The sequence below is a fragment of the Myodes glareolus genome, chromosome 13 (assembly GCF_982192425.1).
Source record: "Myodes glareolus chromosome 13, mMyoGla1.1, whole genome shotgun sequence".
NCBI lineage: Eukaryota > Metazoa > Chordata > Mammalia > Rodentia > Cricetidae > Myodes > Myodes glareolus.
Window position 1 is genome coordinate 23307027 of NC_142038.1, and position 18823 is coordinate 23325849.

At 46.2% G+C, this 18823-nt stretch overlaps 1 protein-coding gene across 6 annotated transcripts in view; it reads right to left on the reverse strand.

Annotated features, from left to right (window-relative positions):
• The window catches only part of Nedd4l (NEDD4 like E3 ubiquitin protein ligase), a 325219-nt gene that overhangs the window by 176332 nt on the left and 130064 nt on the right, over positions 1–18823 (reverse strand). For 2 of the 6 annotated variants that reach the window (XM_087895988.1, XM_087895990.1), the window contains exon 1: positions 10858–10979. The exons of 3 other annotated variants lie outside the window; for them this stretch is intronic. The gene's annotated coding sequence lies outside the window, so the exon portion shown is untranslated. Of the gene's footprint in view, positions 1–10857; positions 10980–12802; positions 12962–18823 lie in introns of those variants that run through there. One more of the 6 variants, XM_087895991.1, reaches the window with a different exon arrangement.

An 18823-nucleotide genomic window follows, 5' to 3' on the forward strand; every position in this document is an offset into this window, starting at 1 on the left:
ACAGCAATGATGAGGAGAGAGGCGCTGCCTCCGTTCCTGACACAGGCTTGCTTAGGGTTAGTCTCGCTGTGATGAAACACCATGGCCAAAAGCAAATGGGGAGCAAAGGGTTTATTTTGCTCGCTCACAGTTCCATACAACAGTTCATCAGCAAAAGCAGTGAGGTCAGGGACTCACACAGGGCAGGGACCTGGAGCCAGAAGCTGAAGCAGAGACCATGGAGGGGTGCTGTTTACTGACAGCTTGCTTTCTCATAAACCCCAAAACCACCAGCTCCGGGATGGCACCACCCATAATGGGCTGGGCCATCCTCCATCAATCACTCAGAAAATGGCCTCCAGGTTTACCTGCAGTCCAAGCTTATGGAGTCACTTTCTCAATTAGGGAGACATTTTCTCAACGGGGGCTCCCTCCTCTCTGATGACTCTAGCTTGTGTCAAGTAGACAGGAAACTAGCCAGCACCCAGTGCAAATCTAAGTAAAATCACCATCTCCGTCTTACACCATGTAGCTGTTAGCCTGCATCTGACATTCTGGAAACAGTGGCTGTGTTCATGGCAAGTCTAAGAAACAGCACATGCTGGTGGGGGATGCCTTTGCTTCCAGCAATGCAGAGGCTGAAGTAGGCAGATCACTGTGCAAAGTCAGCCTGTTCTACATGGCTATTCCAGTTCAGTCAGGGCTACATAGTGATACCTGTCACAAATAAATAAGTAAATAACTACCAACCAACCAACCAACCAGCCAGCCAGCCAACAGAACACACAACAAAAGAAAAACTGCAATCAGAATAAATCCTGCAGGCAATACATATTTCTGCTTGGACTTAAAACTTCAACCTGTAGGACCGAGGACATGGCACAGCATTGCAATGTTGGGCTAGTATCCATAGAGCCCTGGGTTCACTCCCTACCACCATTTAAGAAGAAAGATCACTTGTACCTGTGACCCTAAATTAAGCCACTCTAGACTCTGAATGGACAAAGATCTGCTTGCAAGTCACCGTGTAAGTTATGGGAGAGGTGCTGGTAACTCAGGGAGCCAGAATAAAGGATCCTTCTGAAGCCACCATGCTCCCAGGTTCAGCAATGCACACGAGAAGCAGAGATCTCACCTCAGCTTCCCGTGGCAAGTCACAGAAATGAATGCTGACAGGACCAAGGTCTATGTATGCAGGGTGGTGTGGGAGGCACTGACCTACAGGCCATCTAAGACCAGAAGCCACCCTGCTGCTATGCCCTTACTCCTCACTATGGGAATTTTTGAGGTGCTAAAGGTCCCAACCTGGCTGGAAGCATCAGAGAATGACACTCACACAGAACCACATTCATCTCTGCCATACTAACACAGAATTACTTTATGATCTGGGAAGAGTCTGCACTCAGGCTTCTCTCTTTAGACCCTATGACAAGAGAGTGATCAGGAGGCTCAATCCTTAGGGGAATACACTTTAGAGGCTCTAATTCATGACAAGACTTGACACGCTAATAATTTATTGGAGGGTTAAAGTGAGTACCTCCGTCTGGGTTGCTAGTTAGTCCCTATGAGGGCTGGAACCCCATGGAAAATTCAGGATCTTTTATACCTAATTCTTTTTCTTTGTTCCTGAACACTTTCCCCAGCAAGTTCCCACAATAAAAACATTACTATGGTAACAACAAGTCTTCCCGGTGGCCACCACCTAGTGGTCCTCAGGGTTTCCTGAACCTCGGAGGAAACAATCTCTTTCCTTCAGGCCAGATGCACTTCAGGGGGAAAAGAGTCACATCTCTCTCTACTTCATGTTCACAGCAACAACTGGGCTGCACCCTGTCCACACAATCCATAGACCATCATTCACCAGCCAGAGGCTGGGCACACGCGAGAGTGCGGAGGCAAGTTTCAGGGTAATAGGGTCCCCAGACCATCCCTGCAGGAGGGGCAATGGTGCTGCTGACACCAAGTCCAGAAATTCCATAAAGCTAGAACAGGGTTCAGGGGTTCTATGCCATCAAACCTCCCATAATCTATCGGCTGGCTCTTCCTAAGACTGACCACCCAGATGCCTTAATGCATTTCTATTGCACTAGCAACAGTAACAGTCTGAAAACAACTCTCACCCCCATATATGTATATACAGAGACTAGAAAAACTCCCACCCCATGTATACAAAGACTGGACTCCAATCACAGAGAGCAAAATCCAGCTCTGACGTTACAGATCAAGGCTCTGCCTGAACTCTTCCCCATTTTCCACAAAACTTGTAAACAAGGCACCTAGTTAAGCACTGGTTCCTTCACCCATGCATGTTGCTTTCTGTCTGTGAAAGACTGTTAGTCTACCGCTGGAATCTCCAGCTCCCTCCTGCCGGATCCGAAATCTCCATTCCTCTCTCTCCAAACCCTACCCTCTCAGAGCATCTCCAAGAAAGAAAAGGCACCAAAAAGTCCACTTCTGTATTCTTGGTGGCTGTGGCAGCTCCTCCCCTGAAATTGCCAGCAGCCCAAGTCCACTCCTAAAGCACTCAGCTTTTGATCACACTTGGGCACAAGCCCAGCCTGGGCAGACACAATATCACCCCTCGCCTACAGGCTATATAAGTTTCAGGCTTTGGTTTGGGCATGTGACTTCTCCTCCCTAGATCTCTGGGGCTGGAGAACTCATCCGGGAATTGCTCTGCTCAAATAAACCTGTTCTTTTCCTTTTTCAGTTTGGCTTGATCTGGCTTACTGTGTTGGTGGAGAAACCTATTATTGCGATACAGAAATCCTATTTAGTTAGGACAATCTGTTTTCTAAAGTTTACTGGTCATCAGCTCCATGTTCTGGTACAGACATCACCTGTTTATGCTCACTAGACCCTACAGATTCTCATCTTACCCTTCGAAGTACTTTCTCATCAGAGTCTAGTCTGACGGCTGCCATGCTTAGCAAACAAGAATGTGCTAATAAAACCTAATAAGAGAGAAAGCGGAGGATGGCAGAAGTAAGGTGTGTTTTTAGCATACAGCACAACTAGGAGACAGGGGTGTCAAGCTTGTGTACAGGATGGGTAGGAGGATGAAGTACCTAGGGACGATGTCATTGCTTCTACCACAATACTGCTGGCACCTGTCACGTGGCCTTTAGAGGGAGGAATGTCATTGGTTCCTGCTTGCATGTTTGTGCTGCAGTATCTGCCAAATGGGGTCCAAGAGTAACAACCATCATGCCTTGCTTCAAGTATGCACATGCTCTACACCTCCCACCTTAACAGGACCCTGCCAATCTGTCATACCTGTCCCGTCACCTCGTCTGTGGTCCTTTGTTTTGTGTGTGTAATATCTCTCCCGTCTACCTTAAGCTCTAGGATCGTATTTCTAGGCACTGCAGGCAGTGTGATCATCCTCCAGGGTTTTGTTTATGAGGCCAGGATGGAGCAGACCAATGCAAACAGCTCTGCAAACATAAAATGAGAGCCTGGCCGCTTCTGGCGGAGAAATTGGGTGCAATCTTCAAACTGACTTCACTCAGCTAAACCAAACCACATTCATATCAGATGCTTGGGGCATCTGGTACTGAGTGCAGAGGAGCCCTCACGGAGAAGAGTGTCACAGGTATACAGAGGACAGAAAAGAACTGAGGAGGCCTTCACACAGAAGCTTGTATCCCAAAGGGGACTCGCCGGTGTAGGAAGACTTATCCTCACACAGAGGGTGTAGAGGGGTCAGGACAAGAGGATCCTGGGGTGTGGACACAGGGCAAAGGAAACAAGAATCATGAATGAGGCAGAGAACAGGTAGCAAGAGGGCAAGAACAAACGGGGCAGAAAAGGGAAGAAAAGAAACAGTGCTAAAAGAGAAAATATTTAGAATATTCTACCTGCATTCAAAGGGAAGGCTGGAAACTCCTTTTGGAGCTGGGTGGGTCTCTATCAATTTTCTTAAAGCAAAGTCTTCAGCTAGTGACTAACGGACAGCCCTGAAGTTTCAAGATTCCGCTTCCTACGAGCTTTCTATTCTTATTCTACACCAATTAATCATCTCGTTTTCCTCTCCCAATGGACACACTGCAGTCTCTCTGTCTCCCCACTCCCTTCCCACATCCCTCCAGTTGAAATAACCCAAGCTCCCTAGGATTACAAAACAAACTTTCAAATATTATTACCAGAAACATTTCCTCTAAATATAGCCTTCATAACGCCAAGAAGGGGCAAATATTTTTGCCAGGTGACCCTATTTACCTTCCTTAATCGCTGTTACTCTCAGTCAGTTGTGATGGGGACTCACTGCCAGTGTTACCCAGACTTGACTGTTCAGGATCCTGCTGACCCACAACCGTCCAAGTACAAGCTGACTGATGATCACAGAACCACATCAGTCCATTAGAAATCAGAGATTGATGCTATAAACAGCAGGCAATATAAGTTTATCACGCTAAAGAGGTATAGTATCTACGGCTGATTCTTTATTGCCATGGCCGATCTTAGAATGCCTTGCAGTTGTTGATAACATAGCTAATAATTTTAACTCTCAATCTACTGATTTTCACTAACACAGATACACAAACACACACCCCCACATACAGACACACAAACATTTACTTTTTGTTTATGTGTGTCTGTCTGTGCAGACAACCATGAAGGACAGAAGTTGTTGGATCCCCTGAAGGCAGTCATAAGAGGCTGTGAGCTACTGAACCTGGGTCTGAGGACTCACCTCTCTTCTCTGCAAGAACAGTGCACGCTCTTAAGTGCTGGGCAGTCTCTCCACCCCTCAGTTCAGCCTTGTCTGTTAAGCTGCTCACAGGCCACTGGATATTTGCATTTGATTTACATTCTACACCATCACTGGTAGGATGTGGGGCTCCTCTTTTAGATGCCTTTTGTTCTTAGCCTCCCTCCCCGCTCATTGCACTCATCTAATTTCAGAGTTGGGAAGCTCGCTTTTTATCTCACAAACCACGTGACTTCTCCTTTAGAACTTTACCTAGTATATTCTGGATTCATGCGACACCCTCCGCAGCTTCAACGAAGACAAAAGACCTCATTTATAATGTGTGTTCAAGGCTAGGAAGGATATGGATGCTCTACACCTACTTTTAAGATGACTGACCAAAACTCTTGGAAACAGATGCAGTTCTCCCGTGCCACAGCCTGTCACCAGCAGATACAAATGCCTGTCAAAGCTACAAGAATCGCATCTGTCTGTGTAAAATTAAATGCGTGCCAATTTGGTTGCCATTGTCTGGTAAAATCCCTCCTGGTGGGAGTGTCAAGGTGCCCACTAGAATGTGAGCATCATGAAATCAAGAAACAGCTTTTGCTCTTTTGCATTGTACACAGCTGACTTGCTTATAAGCAAAGTCAGCCCATTAGCAAACAAACACTATAAACAGACAAATCACCCTTCGCCTGTAAAGTGGAAGGCAGGCAGACACGGCGGCAAATCCAGCCAGAAAGCCAGCTGCGCTCGGTGCGCTCAGTGCTTTGCAATAGCTGAACTTTCCTTGGGGGCTGTGTCGTTCAGAGCAATGGTCCTCACTGTAGACTACGGGAAGGGGTTTTGCTTGCCTCAGGCTGACAAGATGGACACAAATATCGGAACTGAGGAACGACTTTGTATCCTGAATAAGACACATAGTTACATATTTGTTATTTTTCAAATGTTTAGGGTCTGATTCACTAATCTTCCCAGACAGTCTGGCAAGGCTGGGTTTATCTCAGAGATGACAACTAAACGGAGAACTTACTTTAATTACATAAAAAGTAAAAAGAATTTGCGAAATGTTTTTAATCAGCCATAGTTATTTTAGCATTTACTAATTTGGGTGCAGCCAGCATTGCATAAGGAGGAAAGATCATCTGTTTCTTAGTATTAAAAGTCTTTTTAAAAACAAAAGCAACGCTGGTGGACTGAAACCTTACAATCACCATGCTGAACCTCACAACTACACGCATCTACTTAGATTATTGCCTCTTTTCAATACTGGTCTCCTAAAACTGAGATTCAGAGACTAGAAATACTAAATCCAGTAAGACAAGATTTTTTATAACGACAAAGATTTCATTACTCGAATCACTTCAACTGCCAAGTCTGTTTATGCATGACTTACGGAGTGATTTACAATTAAGTTTTTCTTTAAGTGCATATGGAAGCCCTAAAACATCAGCTATTAACATGTTTGTGCTCGTTCATGCACACACATGCACCTCAGGGTGGCTGTAAACTAACAATGCTCACACGTGGGCACAGGCAACGATGAGGCTACCGTGTTCCTTCAGTGCTGGAGGAGTGTTGGTTCCAGGGCCTGCACGTTATACTATACCACAGTATTTACACACAATCTGTATACATCTTCTATAACTTATTATACTCAACATCATGTCAGTGATCTGGAAAACAGTCTTCCTGGGTTATTGAGGGACAGGTGACAGGAAAAAGGCTCTAGACGTTTTCGGTATAGATGCAGTTTTTTTTTTTTTTTTTTTTACACTTGAATTTTTTTTTCAGATTTCCACCGAGCCTCTGATTGCTTGAAGCTGTGAGTCTAGAGCCACAGATTCAGATTCTATGAGGAATGTATACAGTAAAGAAAGCCAGGGCACTTGTCAAACAAGAGGAGGGTGGGCCTTCCAGGATGGTGAGATAGGACAAGTCGTGCTGAATGCATAAAGCAGGAATGGCAGGCAGCACTATCTAGAAAAAACCTCACAGCAAAGAGGCCAAGCTGGAGGCTGTCCCAGGGGAAGTCTGGGTGGCACACAGACAGCCAGGGTGGAGGATGCATCAGGGAAAGTGAGAATCTATATGTGGGAAAGAATCGTGCACTACCCTGGTGACTAACCACTCCTAGTTCCCCTCCTGAAGGCGGCATCAGATCCGGGCTTTCTCAAAAGCACCTTTATATAGGAGGGTCTTAGAACCCACATACTTAGCATACTCCAACTCCACAAGTCTAGGGCAGGGCCTGGCATCCGCCTGCCTAACAAGCTCTATGCTGCTACTGGTACATGGACTGCACTTTTGAACTACTAGTATGTCCCTAGACTGGAATCCAGTCAAGGCAGGCAGAGCAGGGAAGGAGAGAGCAGACAGAATATGCCTGTTGTGGGGGTAGGAGGTGGGAGTGGGGTATGTGTGAAGGCAGGGTCAGGAGACACAGGCTAACTACTACCCTGACATTTCCTGGATCTCATGAGCATCATGTAGAGAAGGGTGAGCCCCCCTCTAGTTTTCTAAATTTGGGGAGCAGGTACCAGGTTTTATGGGAAGGTAGCTGCCTCTTCTGTGGGTACAACAGAGTGGGGCAGAGCTTAATACAGCTCTGGGCGGAGCATTTGTCTCCAGGATGACAGAGTGTTACTAAATCCCACTAGAATGCCAGGGAACACCAGCTCAAGGCTGCTTATTACAGAACACCAGCCACACCTGGGAATAGCAGGTCTCCTGGAGAAGAGCTGATGGACTTTCACACCATCCATAAGACAAAAGGGAGCTGCTTTCGGTCAACAGAAAACAAAAAACGTTGGATGGACTTTGACTCTCACTGTTGATAGTAATTTCTTTTCTTTTTCTGGTTGTTATTGTTTTTGTTTTGTTGTTGTTATTGTTATGTCTTTTTTTTTTTAAGACAGAGTTTCTCTGTGTAGCCCTGGCTGTTCCAGAACTTGCTCTGTAGACACGGCTGGCCTCGAACTCAGAAATTCACCTGTTCTCTGCCTCCCAAGTGTTGGAATTAAAGGCATGTACTACCACTGCCTGGTAGAGAGTCAATTCTTTACAAGTCAGCCTTGATTGACAGTGGCAGGCACCTGTGGCCCTCTCAAATCCATGCAAAGCTCCCAGCATGGGAAGCAAGTCAGTCCTTACAGGAAGGACATCCAGCAATGGTGGAGCAAATTCTCAAACTTGCTCAGTCTGGGCCAGTTTGACCAGGTCATAGCTTCTTTGGGTCTGAAATTCCCCAAATGCTTCTCTGGGTACAGGCAGACACACAGAAATACTTCCACCATTATCCCATCCCCAAAGCCGGTTTAATCTAGTTAAGGAGTCAAGAAGCATATGCATAAAAAATTAATACTGAAGATCTCTGAGAGCGGTGGCGTGACAATACAAGGTGTCAGAAGTGAGCGCACGATTAACTGAGAAGTGAATTAATTAGCTGATGAAGTTGCCCGAAGAACTGAAAGGAGGGAGACACACATGTTAGAGGCGGTTGGAGAAGGGAAGTTAACCTTTCTGAGCTGGTTCCTTCACCTCCAAAGGCAGCATGTCAGACTGAGGAGCGCGAAGATCTCAGCGATTGTTTCTAGAACTGCACAGTCCCTTTTCATGTCATTCTCAGGCTCACAGTGAGAGCCACAGACGTGCGCCTGCCTGCACCATCACCATCATGTCAGAGGGAAGCCCAAACCCATCTAGGGACAGAGGCCCACAGCCTGATCTTCTACTTGCTGCCTCTCTCTGTGAAGGCCACCTCCCTGCTCCAAACAGCGGATCCAGAAACTGAGATGGCAGGCTTGTAGTTCAGGGGCTGAAGCTACAAGGTCCTTATTTTCAACCCAAGTCTGTCTCCCAATACCCCATGAATAAAAGGCATCAGGTAACTACTAACTTAATAGTTATTAACTATCAAACTATGTTAAAATAAGGCACTCAACCAATAATTTGAACTTGAAAGATACTTTTTAAAAATATTTTTTACATTTATCTGTTTGTTGGTCAGCTGGGGTTTTTTGGGAAGGGGGTGCCACGGCAAGCATATGGAGGCCAGAGGACTATTTACCCGTGGGAGTAAGTTCTCTCTTCTATCACATCAGGTTGTGGGTGTGGAACACTAATCATTAAGCTTGGCAGAAAGGAACTTTACCCAAAGTCATTTCCCTGGCCCTGTCAAAGATACTTTATTACACTAAAGCTGTATCAATGACAGCTCTTTTGTTAACTATGTTCAACTGAAACACACACACACACACACACACACAGGCACGCATGCATACACATCAACATATACACATAGATATACATACAGACATAATACACACACGCACATCACATATACATATACACATAGATATATATACACAGACATAATATACACACACAAACACACACACAGAGTGAGTTTTACTCCTTGTGATCAGACCACCCAGACATATTCTTTAAAGCCAAGCTCTTAATCCCAACGCCGCAGACACTCTGGGCTGGGCTGGGTACACATGACGGGTGCCTCCTGCACAAAAGCAAAAATTAGAACAGCGAGACGCCCCAACCCACCGGTGCCCGCCCACTTCCCACCGTCATCTTCTCTCCCAAATTGGGGCAATCAAAGAAAGTCTCCAGAAGCCACCGCATGTTGGGGAAGGGGACAGAACCGCCACTACCTGAGAACCACTTTAAGCAATAAACGCTAGGTAGATATCGCAGAGTCCAGTGTAAAGGAAATGAGTATTTTAATAGACAGGCTGGGAAAATGGGTCAGTGAAGAGAGCACTCACCATGCACGCTTGGTCCTGGAGTGTGGATCCACAGAACCCACGAGAAGCCGGGTGAGTATTGCGCAACTACCACGTCAGCCCTCCTCCTCCAAGAGGGAGGTGGGGACGGGACAGAAGAGCCCCCAGAAACTAGCAGGTTAGCTAGCCTGGAGCACACAGCAATGAACAAGGAGAAAAGGGACAGCTGACATCTGAGGTTGCCCTCTGGCCTCCACATGTATGTTGTCATACATAAATGTACATGTATACACACACATTGCCCACAGAAAATCAAAATAATTAAAAAACCCTTTCTGAGAACATACAAGCCAGTGTTTATCTATAAAACATTCACTAAGAGGAGCAAAGATGCAAAGTCAAGGTTTTGCCCTCAGTTATAATGAATTATGATGCTCTCTTATTTTTGTTTGTTTTGAAACAATGTCTCATATAGCCAGCAGACTTGAACTTGTTTTGTAGTCAAGAATGACCTTGAACTCCTAATATTCCTGCTTCTACCCCACAACAGGGGGACTCTGGGCATGTAGCACTCTACCCAGCTGAGTTGGTACTTAAAAAAAAGCATGTAACATACATTTTATAATTCCCTAGTGACAAAGAATTCAGTTAAAAATCATATTTAAATCCTACCCATTCTATGATTCTAGAATAAACATCAGAGTCCTGTCAGCAGCCAACCCAGCCTGTGTGAAGCAGAACTTGATCTGGGAAAGAGACCAACACGGCTCACGTCTGCCCCACCCACACCCTGCCTCAGAGGACCACACAGCCAAAGGATCATTCTGCCACCCACAATTAATGCTGGCCCCATTCTCTAAACCACAATTACAGGTAGGGAAGAGGAAAAGATGCCCTTGGACAGGATGCATAAAATAAAGGCCTTATGTAAATGCCCTCAGCTTGGACATCTGCCGTTCTGCTATGCTAGAGAGAAGAGGTCGGAGAACAGTAGGTCTACCAGGAACTGTGATGACCACGCTCCCAAGACAAACCTGAGAGACGGCAGGTCGGGGTCTTCTATTTAAAACAAAACAAAAACAAACAAACAAAAACCCTACCTTTAAAGGAAATCTTTCAAAAATCACAAAAAGAAGTCTTTTCTTGTTACTATAAAAACTATTTTTCGCCTTATTTTAGGCATGGCTGTGAACATACAGCATTGCCACTAATGTCAGGAGGAAACACTGCTGTCCTCCCCGGACAAGTTCAAAGGCCATCGAGACCGCTTTGCCTTTTACTGAGACTCAGAGATGAGCAGAAGCAGGCGGCAGCCAAAGTGTCTGAAGGAGACCTGGGTAGTCACCACATGCAAATGGGAGACACAGTCATCCAACACCATCATTATCTACGGCCACCCTGCCACCTCCCAGGTGCCTGGGGGCCTCAGGGCCCCTGAGGTACCTGAGAGTCCCCTGGTGGGCAGTTTGCAGCTGCTGTCTTCTCTAGCACCTCATCTGATTCCCCCCAGGAAAGAGCACAGAAAACTGGATCTGTCCGGTTCCCACAGGTGGGCATGTGGCCGGCAGGGAAGAAGTTCCCAGAGGAGGGCATGCGATTCCACTTGAGCAGTCCCAACCAGGCGAGAGCCATTTACACTAGAGATCATTAACCAGGTGCTAGGGCCTCTTGGCAAGAAGTGAGAGTTTGCGAGTTGAAAGAATGTTACCAAACACACAGTTTGAGTCACCACAGGAAAAGAACACATCAGTGTCCAGGCAGGAGCAGAAACAAATGAGGTCACCCTGTGCTGGGAGAAGAGGGGACACGGCTTTCTTCTGGAGCTGCCGGGGTCTATTTGCTCTTCCTGCTCCCTTATGGAGGATAAGTATTATCACACCTGCAAAGCAGCCTCAGGGCAGACATTATACACATGTAAGGCGTACGAGGATTTCCTCATCAATTTCCACATCTCAATTTCAGAAATCCTTTTTGGTGGTTACTTTGGCTCTGCAATCTCATGTTACCCACACAAAGAAGGGCGAGTCTCTATAGTTATCAAACCGTTCTGCTTGCTCCACATCTAAAGACCTGGTACCCCATGATCTGCAAGGAAAACAAAAGTCACCATGAAGCAAGCAGGGTCAGGGGTCCAGTTCCATGGTTTGAAAGATCCCTGACAAATGTTTTGTTTTCTGACGTGTTTCAAGCTCTCCCCACAAGGCTATCTTCGTCCTTCTTTCTCACCCATGAAACCACACAGAACACACATGCTCATACTGGTCTGTGTATGGCCTGTGTGCAGTGCCCAAATGCTCCTTATGGTTTATGGGTCTCCCAAACGCATCCTTGCCCTGGTCTTCCAATCAGCATTACATTATCCCAATTTCCCTCAAATTACATATTCGCTATCTAACACTTTTTGGGACTGAAGCTGTGTGTGTGTGTGTGTGTGTGTGAGAGAGAGAGAGAGAGAGAGAGAGAGAGAGAGAGAGAATATGAACCCCACACTGTTCCTGATGTTACAAGTGAGCTCATGGAAAGACAGCTTAATCTAGGAAACTTTTTTCTCTAAATGGCATTTACATAAGTCCTCTTTAACTCAGAAGAAGGAAAATATAAAATGTCCATTGCAGTTTCTCTTAAAGGGGATAACAGTTTCTATTCTGAAGCCTGAGAGATACACGCAAAGGCAGTGAGGAAGGATGGCGTCATCACACACCCCACTGCCCAGTCTGAGAGCTTCCTGACAGGACGCCTATATCCATGTAAGAGCAAAACGATAAAAACCTGCGAACCTTCTTGAAAGCTAAAGCTGAGAGCTATATCATTTGTCTTCTAGCATTTTCTGTAAAGATCTAAAACAAGTCATGGCCTAAAAAGTCAATCTCCAGGACCAAGAGGGTCACCTGTGCCATGGTAACCCAGATGAACACACTGGCTCTGCTTCAAACTGAAACCAACACATAATGAAAAGATCTGTCCTTACTTCAACCTGGAATGTTGTACCAAATTTCTAAACTCCATGTGACAGATTCTTTCTCCATGCCTATTTTTGACATTTCAGGAAAGTAGCAATGACAAATGCAGTCACTTATCCATGGGGAGAGCACCGGAGAATTATCTACATAATCTCATTTTCAGTGCCATGCACTGGAGAGAAGCTTCAGGCAAAATGACAGAGGTTAAGCACACAAGGAACATTTTTTTTTCTTTACGGTATACTTTTTGATACAGGTATCAAGGCATGCTAAAAATATCCAACGAGCACTTAAGAAAGAGAGAGCAAGAAGGAGTAAGTTCAAAGACTCCTCTAAATTCTAGCACAGGGAGGTTAAAGCTCACGGATCCACAACAGAAGAACATTCTGCACAGACCAAGAAGGAGACAGAGCCTTTGCCACACTTACCAGATTCCAGGCAGGAAAACCTCCGTCAAAGGGGAGAGGAAGAGCAAGGCTGGTCTAGATGCAGATGGTTGGTCTGTTTCCCCTAACAACAGCAAGAATGGAAGAGGAATCCTGATCTCTCCAGCTCCCCACAGGCAATCAACAGCCTGGAGCGGGCGGAGCAAGGTGCTGGGCGGGGGAGGGCTCTGCAGCTACTGCCCAGGTAGGGCTGCATGTAGCTTTTTCAGCAGGCAGGGCACTCTGAAGCTGGGCTGAGCTAGCTGTGTTGAAAGCTGTCTGGGCTGGAAGCTGCTGCTGATGCCTGCCTGTCTCCAACCAGGAGCGAATTCAAATGTGGGGAATATGGAAACAGCTCATCTCAGAAGCCGCCCAGCCAATGACTACGAGCGGAACTTGGTGGATTCCCGAGACAGAGAGAACAACTCAAGCCCTTTCTATATAATGCTGCCCTGCAGCCAAACTGCACCTTGAAAGTTGAGAGCCAAGTTTCAAGAAGTGGGCAGTCTGCCCCAGGAGACCCGGAACCTCAGAGTCTCTGAGCCATTTGGAATGCTCCTTTTACAATGAATGACTCAGTGGCTACGGGTTCACAGCAGTGTCAGGAAGAATACATAAGGGAACAAGGATACCCTTCCAGAGAGTTTCTTAAATGTCCACACCGTCAGGAAGAATATGTAAGAAAACAAGAACACCCGTACAGACTTCTCATCCCCCTATAGGTGAAACAAGCCTCAGTTCTTCTCTGCTAAAACTGCTCCCTTCTGAGCTTAAGGGACACCGAGCACCTTTCTGAACCACTCTGATCCTTGGCAAAGGAAGCCCTGAGCCCTTCTTCCTGCCCTGTGAGGAGAATCAGTGAGATACTGGCTTTCTTGAGAACAACATTCTGCCATCAAGGCACTTCTGACCGCTCTACATTCCCCCACCCTTCAGCACTGAACTGCTGTCTTCAATCAGCCCTGGCTACTTCCTTCCCCTTCCCTCAGTGCAGAGACTGCAGGTGCATGGCGCTGGCTCCATCCCCAGCACTGCTAACTACACAAATCCATAGCCCGGCACACATTTATTAACACAAGATGTTTCTCTTCTCACCTACAGGCTGGGGATACCACGTTTAAATTCAGTTTTGAATCCATTGGTCAAAGAGAACGTGCCCATGACCCCTTAACCCTGCTTGGGACACCAAGAGACAGCCCAGGATGCGGCAGGGGGCTCTGCCCAAGGCACGGTGTAAATTCCCACTTCAAAGCCAGGAACATGATTTGCTTTAAGGGGCAAGAATGCAGACAGGGGAGCTGACAGCAGAGCCAGAGGGCTTTTCCTTTAGTAAGCAGTTGATGGTACCACTCTTTAAGGATGAGAAAGAGGCCCTTAGGAGGATGCTTGGTCCCACCTGGGCCGAGAGACTGCCATCCCCATCTGCTGGTGGCCCTGGCACACTGCAATCATGAACTTCACTCCAACCTCAGTCTACACTACAGAGGCAGTCACGGAATTCCTGCTTTGTCACAAACACTCCCTGACAGCCAGCTCGGCAGCACAAGGACAACCTTTGTTCTTTCCCATCCGATTTTATTTCCAATCTTTTTCTCCCCCCACATTTAAAAAAAAAATTCTTTTTTTTTTTAACATCTAACATTTGGGCATGTGGTTATAAAACTAAAATTCTCAGGGCACACAGAGAAGAGAGAAGGGAGGGTCAGTGTGCCCCACACATAGAATAGAAGCCATAACACGGCTGAAAGAAAATATGCATTCCCAAGGATGCTGAAGAAGGCAGCTGAAGATTCTGAAAATACAGCAGGGAGCACCTTGGGACTGTACCCTAACTGAGTGTGTGTGTGTGTAAGACGGTGATTCTCACCCTTCCTAGTGCTGCAGTTCTTTAATATAGCTGCTACTTCATAACTGTAATTTTGCTACTGCTGTGGATTGCAATGTAAATACTGAATGGCAACCTCATCAGGGGTCGCGACCCACAGGTTGAGAACCACTGGTGCGAGAGGTTCAGGGGTTCCTGTAAGTTGTTCTGTACAACTGCAGAACATTGAAAGTCGTGTTCCTAACCAGTCTCCCAAGCGTCTATTCATCTTTCTGGGCCCGTCTATGTTCAGCAAGCGATAAACTACGAATACCAATCTTAGGAGGGAGATTACCAGAAGTTAGGACTGCGGAGAAAGATGAACTTAGAAAATTCATCTTTAAGAGACGGCCCTGGGCTATGTCTCCGAAACAACGCTGTGGTTTATAAGAGCGTAATGGGGGAGGACTCAATAAATGAAGGATTCCTCAACTGCTGCCCGAAGGCCTGGGAGACCGGCAGCTGTACAGGCGTGATCTGGACACGGAGCAGCCCGTGTCTGGAGGGTAACGGAAGAGGGAGGAGCTCAGTGAGGAAGACAGGAACCGCCACAGTGCCACACAGTGTGAAAGGTTCTGTTTGTAGCCATATCGCCCCAGTGTGTTATTTGTATATTACTGCAACAACAGCACTGGAAATCTCATTTATAATAAGCATAATTTGATACTAGAATAGCCGAGAGGTAAATTTCAGTAGCTCTGACTACCAATCAGAGTATATGTGTCAAGTATCCCCAAGAAACAGCTCATTTGTAAAACGGCTTTGATCAGGAAGCTCGGGTCAGTAGCGGTCTCCATCACTGCAGGAAAATGCTTCTCTGATGGGGGGACTACCCCTGTTAAGGGCAGGTATTAATATAGTTAAAGATCACACTGGTTTGGGAAAGGACACTCTTTCCCAAATCTAGGTGTTCCCGTAGGTCCCACGCCCTCACCAGCTGGCTAGGTTTACAGTACCAGTCATGAACTCCCTCCTATTGGGTGAGCCTTAAAACCAATTAGGCAGCTGTTGGCTCGCACCAGGATATAAGCGCTACTATTGCACTTTGGAATATCGTGCCATTCTGGCTACTGTTGTGGCTCGTTGGGGTCACAGCTGGGTAGGACTACAGGTTACTTTCTTCCCTAGCATCCTGCATCTTGCACAGCACTTTCCAGTACAATGAACACTGACCCTCAGAGAAGAGGCTGTTGGGTCTGATCCAGTTCAATTCCTCCAAATCATTATATTTATCAGTGTCTATGTATATGTTTCTATAACAATAATAATTAGAGGAAATGAAGTCCCGAGCTTAAGAGGAGGCATGAAGGACACAAACACATAAAATTCTAAAAGGAAAAGACTTAAAAAAAGGATAAATGAAGAAAAAAGAAATACAGTTCAGCCGGATGAGGTGGTGCACACCCAATACTCTTAGTTAAGAGGATGAGGAATCAGTGTTGATAGCTTGAGGCAGGTAGGTTGAGAGCACCAGGCTGGGCTACACAACAAGTTACCACTGAACGAAAGCATGAAAACCCCAGACACCGGTTCCTCTCCTATGTCTAGATTCTCATAGCTTTGCTTTCGTCAGGGTCTCTGTGTTTTCAAAAGCTTGGAACCCACCACAAGTTTACCTCCAAGGCCAGACCCTATCTCAAAAAACCAAAACAAACACGTTTTAATCCATAAAAAAGGGAGCAGGGGAGGCAGGGGATCATTAGGGTTCGTTCTCAGAACTCCTGTTTCCTAGCTTACCAGGCTGATGCTTCATGCTAGCCAGCTGACCGGCTACCACTCACGCCAGGGGTGTTTGCTGGCTGACCTTGGCTCGTGTTTCTGTCTCCGTGGGGCTGTTGCTTTCTACCTAATCAAGCACAGGCACCACTGCTTTCTGTTCCATTAGCTGGTGGTGATGGAGCCCAGGAGGACTTGCCTCTCTCTCCTGGCGGCGCTGAGTAGCCCCGCCCCCATTCATGCTGACTGACACTTTGTGTAGCTCTGAGATAGAGGTGAAGAACATAGATGTGGGCCTTCAGAAATTCACCAGCTCTTGCCGAGTTGCATTCAGCTTGGCCCACGAACATAGATCCTAGGTATCCATGTGTCTTTGCTGTCGCCTTTTCAAGGAATTTTCTATGTACCAACTCAGTGGTATGTCCAATATTTTGACATCGGGACACAACATTGTCATCTATAGAGTAAAATACTCCAGATCCTCTACCAAATTCATTCTACAGAACCATGCCTAGAGCCATTCCCCACCCCAATCTTACAATGTTTTAGGTCAGTTTATGATTTTGTCTTAGGCTGGGTCCATAGAGATCCAGGGCATACGACAGTATATCCTTTCTGTTGGCTTCATTTCTGGTTGTTTTGGCGAGTGTTGTCTTGCTTTGGTGTAACGCCGCAGCCTGGGCCAACAGATTATTTGTGATCCTGAACAATGGGTTTCAGTGTTCCCCTATGTTATGGTGACATCACTCTTTCAGTTCTAGGACTCAGGAGCCCAGGCTTGAGAAGCTAACTCAGATCAAACGCTACCCCGCTCAGCAGCCACTGGTGGGCTCCTTCCCTTTGTTTATGAGCCACTCCACTGCTGGGGATCTCCCAGATGAATCCTTGTCAGCGCTTGCTTCTCTCTGCCCGTTCTCAGGTGACTCTCTGAGGTCTCAACAACTGTCATGATCTATGCTATAACATCACTGAACATTCTGAACACATTCAGTTTGAGCTCTGTGACTGGGCCATCAGGCACACATTTCACACATAAAGTTTGAAGCCACTATGCAGAATAGCACTAAAGTTGTTCTTGGTAATTTACTAATTATACTGGAGTCAGCTTTTAGACAGTCTAATCCAGGGAACTTAGCCATGAAATCCAAATAAACACAGTTTCTGAATTCTGAATTCTGAGTTCTGAAATCACAGCCACCGAGGCCAGAGCCCTGGAGCTCAGAGTTTGAACACAATTCTGAACACACTCATTACTTAGTTCCCTGTGATAAGAAGTAGGCTTCGAATATAGAAGCAAAGATGAGTGTCAAAGTCATGAGCGCCTCTTCTTTAGAAGCCCAAAGGCAGGGGATGGGCAAAGACACTATGCAGCTACACTGGCTGCTTTAAATATCAATTCACTCGGAGGTCCATTGGAGTCAGCTCTACGTTCCCCATTGTTCTTGAATGCAGAGTATGAGATCTCAGTTGGGAAGTGCAAAACCTCTCCTACAGGTGGAATCAGAGGCTCTCACTCAAATGGATAACTTCATCTCCTAAAACTAAAATAACCCTTTTGATTCCCATGAAAGCAATGCAGATTCGTTCCTTGGCTCTTTGGTTGGATCCAGTACAGTGCTACAAACTCTTCACAGGAAAACTGCCATACACATAGACACATGACTATTTGAACGAAAGGGGCTGGAAAGACGGCTCCGTGGTTAATGGGTTTACGCTGCTCTTGCAAATGGCCTGAGTTTGGTTTCCAGTCCCACATTAGGAAGTCTACGAACACCTGCAACCTCAGCTCCAGACGGTCCAACATCCTCAACAACCTCACCCAAGTGTACACACTTAAAGGTAAATCTGTGTGTGTGTATGTGTGTGTGTGAAAGCTAAATACCCAGAAGCCCCTTATTCTCTGACATCAGTGTGTAGACACTCAGATTTATATTTCTGTATCATGTTTTTCCTACTCACACGCAGCTGGCTTCTGACTCTATGCTATAGAATGATTCCAAATCGTTAAACAGTTCTTAACAGCATTTAAAATAATTCACTGTTAGTCGATTGAGAATTTTGTACAATGAGTTATCAATCACATTCACTTTTCTCCCTCCAACTCAGCCCCCTACCCCTTTCCCACCCAACTTTGTGTCTTTTGCTTTATCCCCCTTCTAGGGCAATTTGTGCTACCCAAATATTCTTGGATGTGTGGCCATCTACTGGAATAATATGGTCAACTTATTGGGGCTATGCTTTCAGAGAACACTGACCCTTCCTTTCTCAGCACCTAACAGTAGCCAATAGCTCCTCAGCTAGGAGTGAACTTCATACCCAACTCCCCCCTCCATACTGAGATTTGGTCTGGCTTGGGCTTGTGTACATGTCTTGTACACGGTGTCAGAGCCACCGTAAGTTCCTATGTGTAGCTGCCCCACTATGCTCAAAAGCTAACGTTTTCT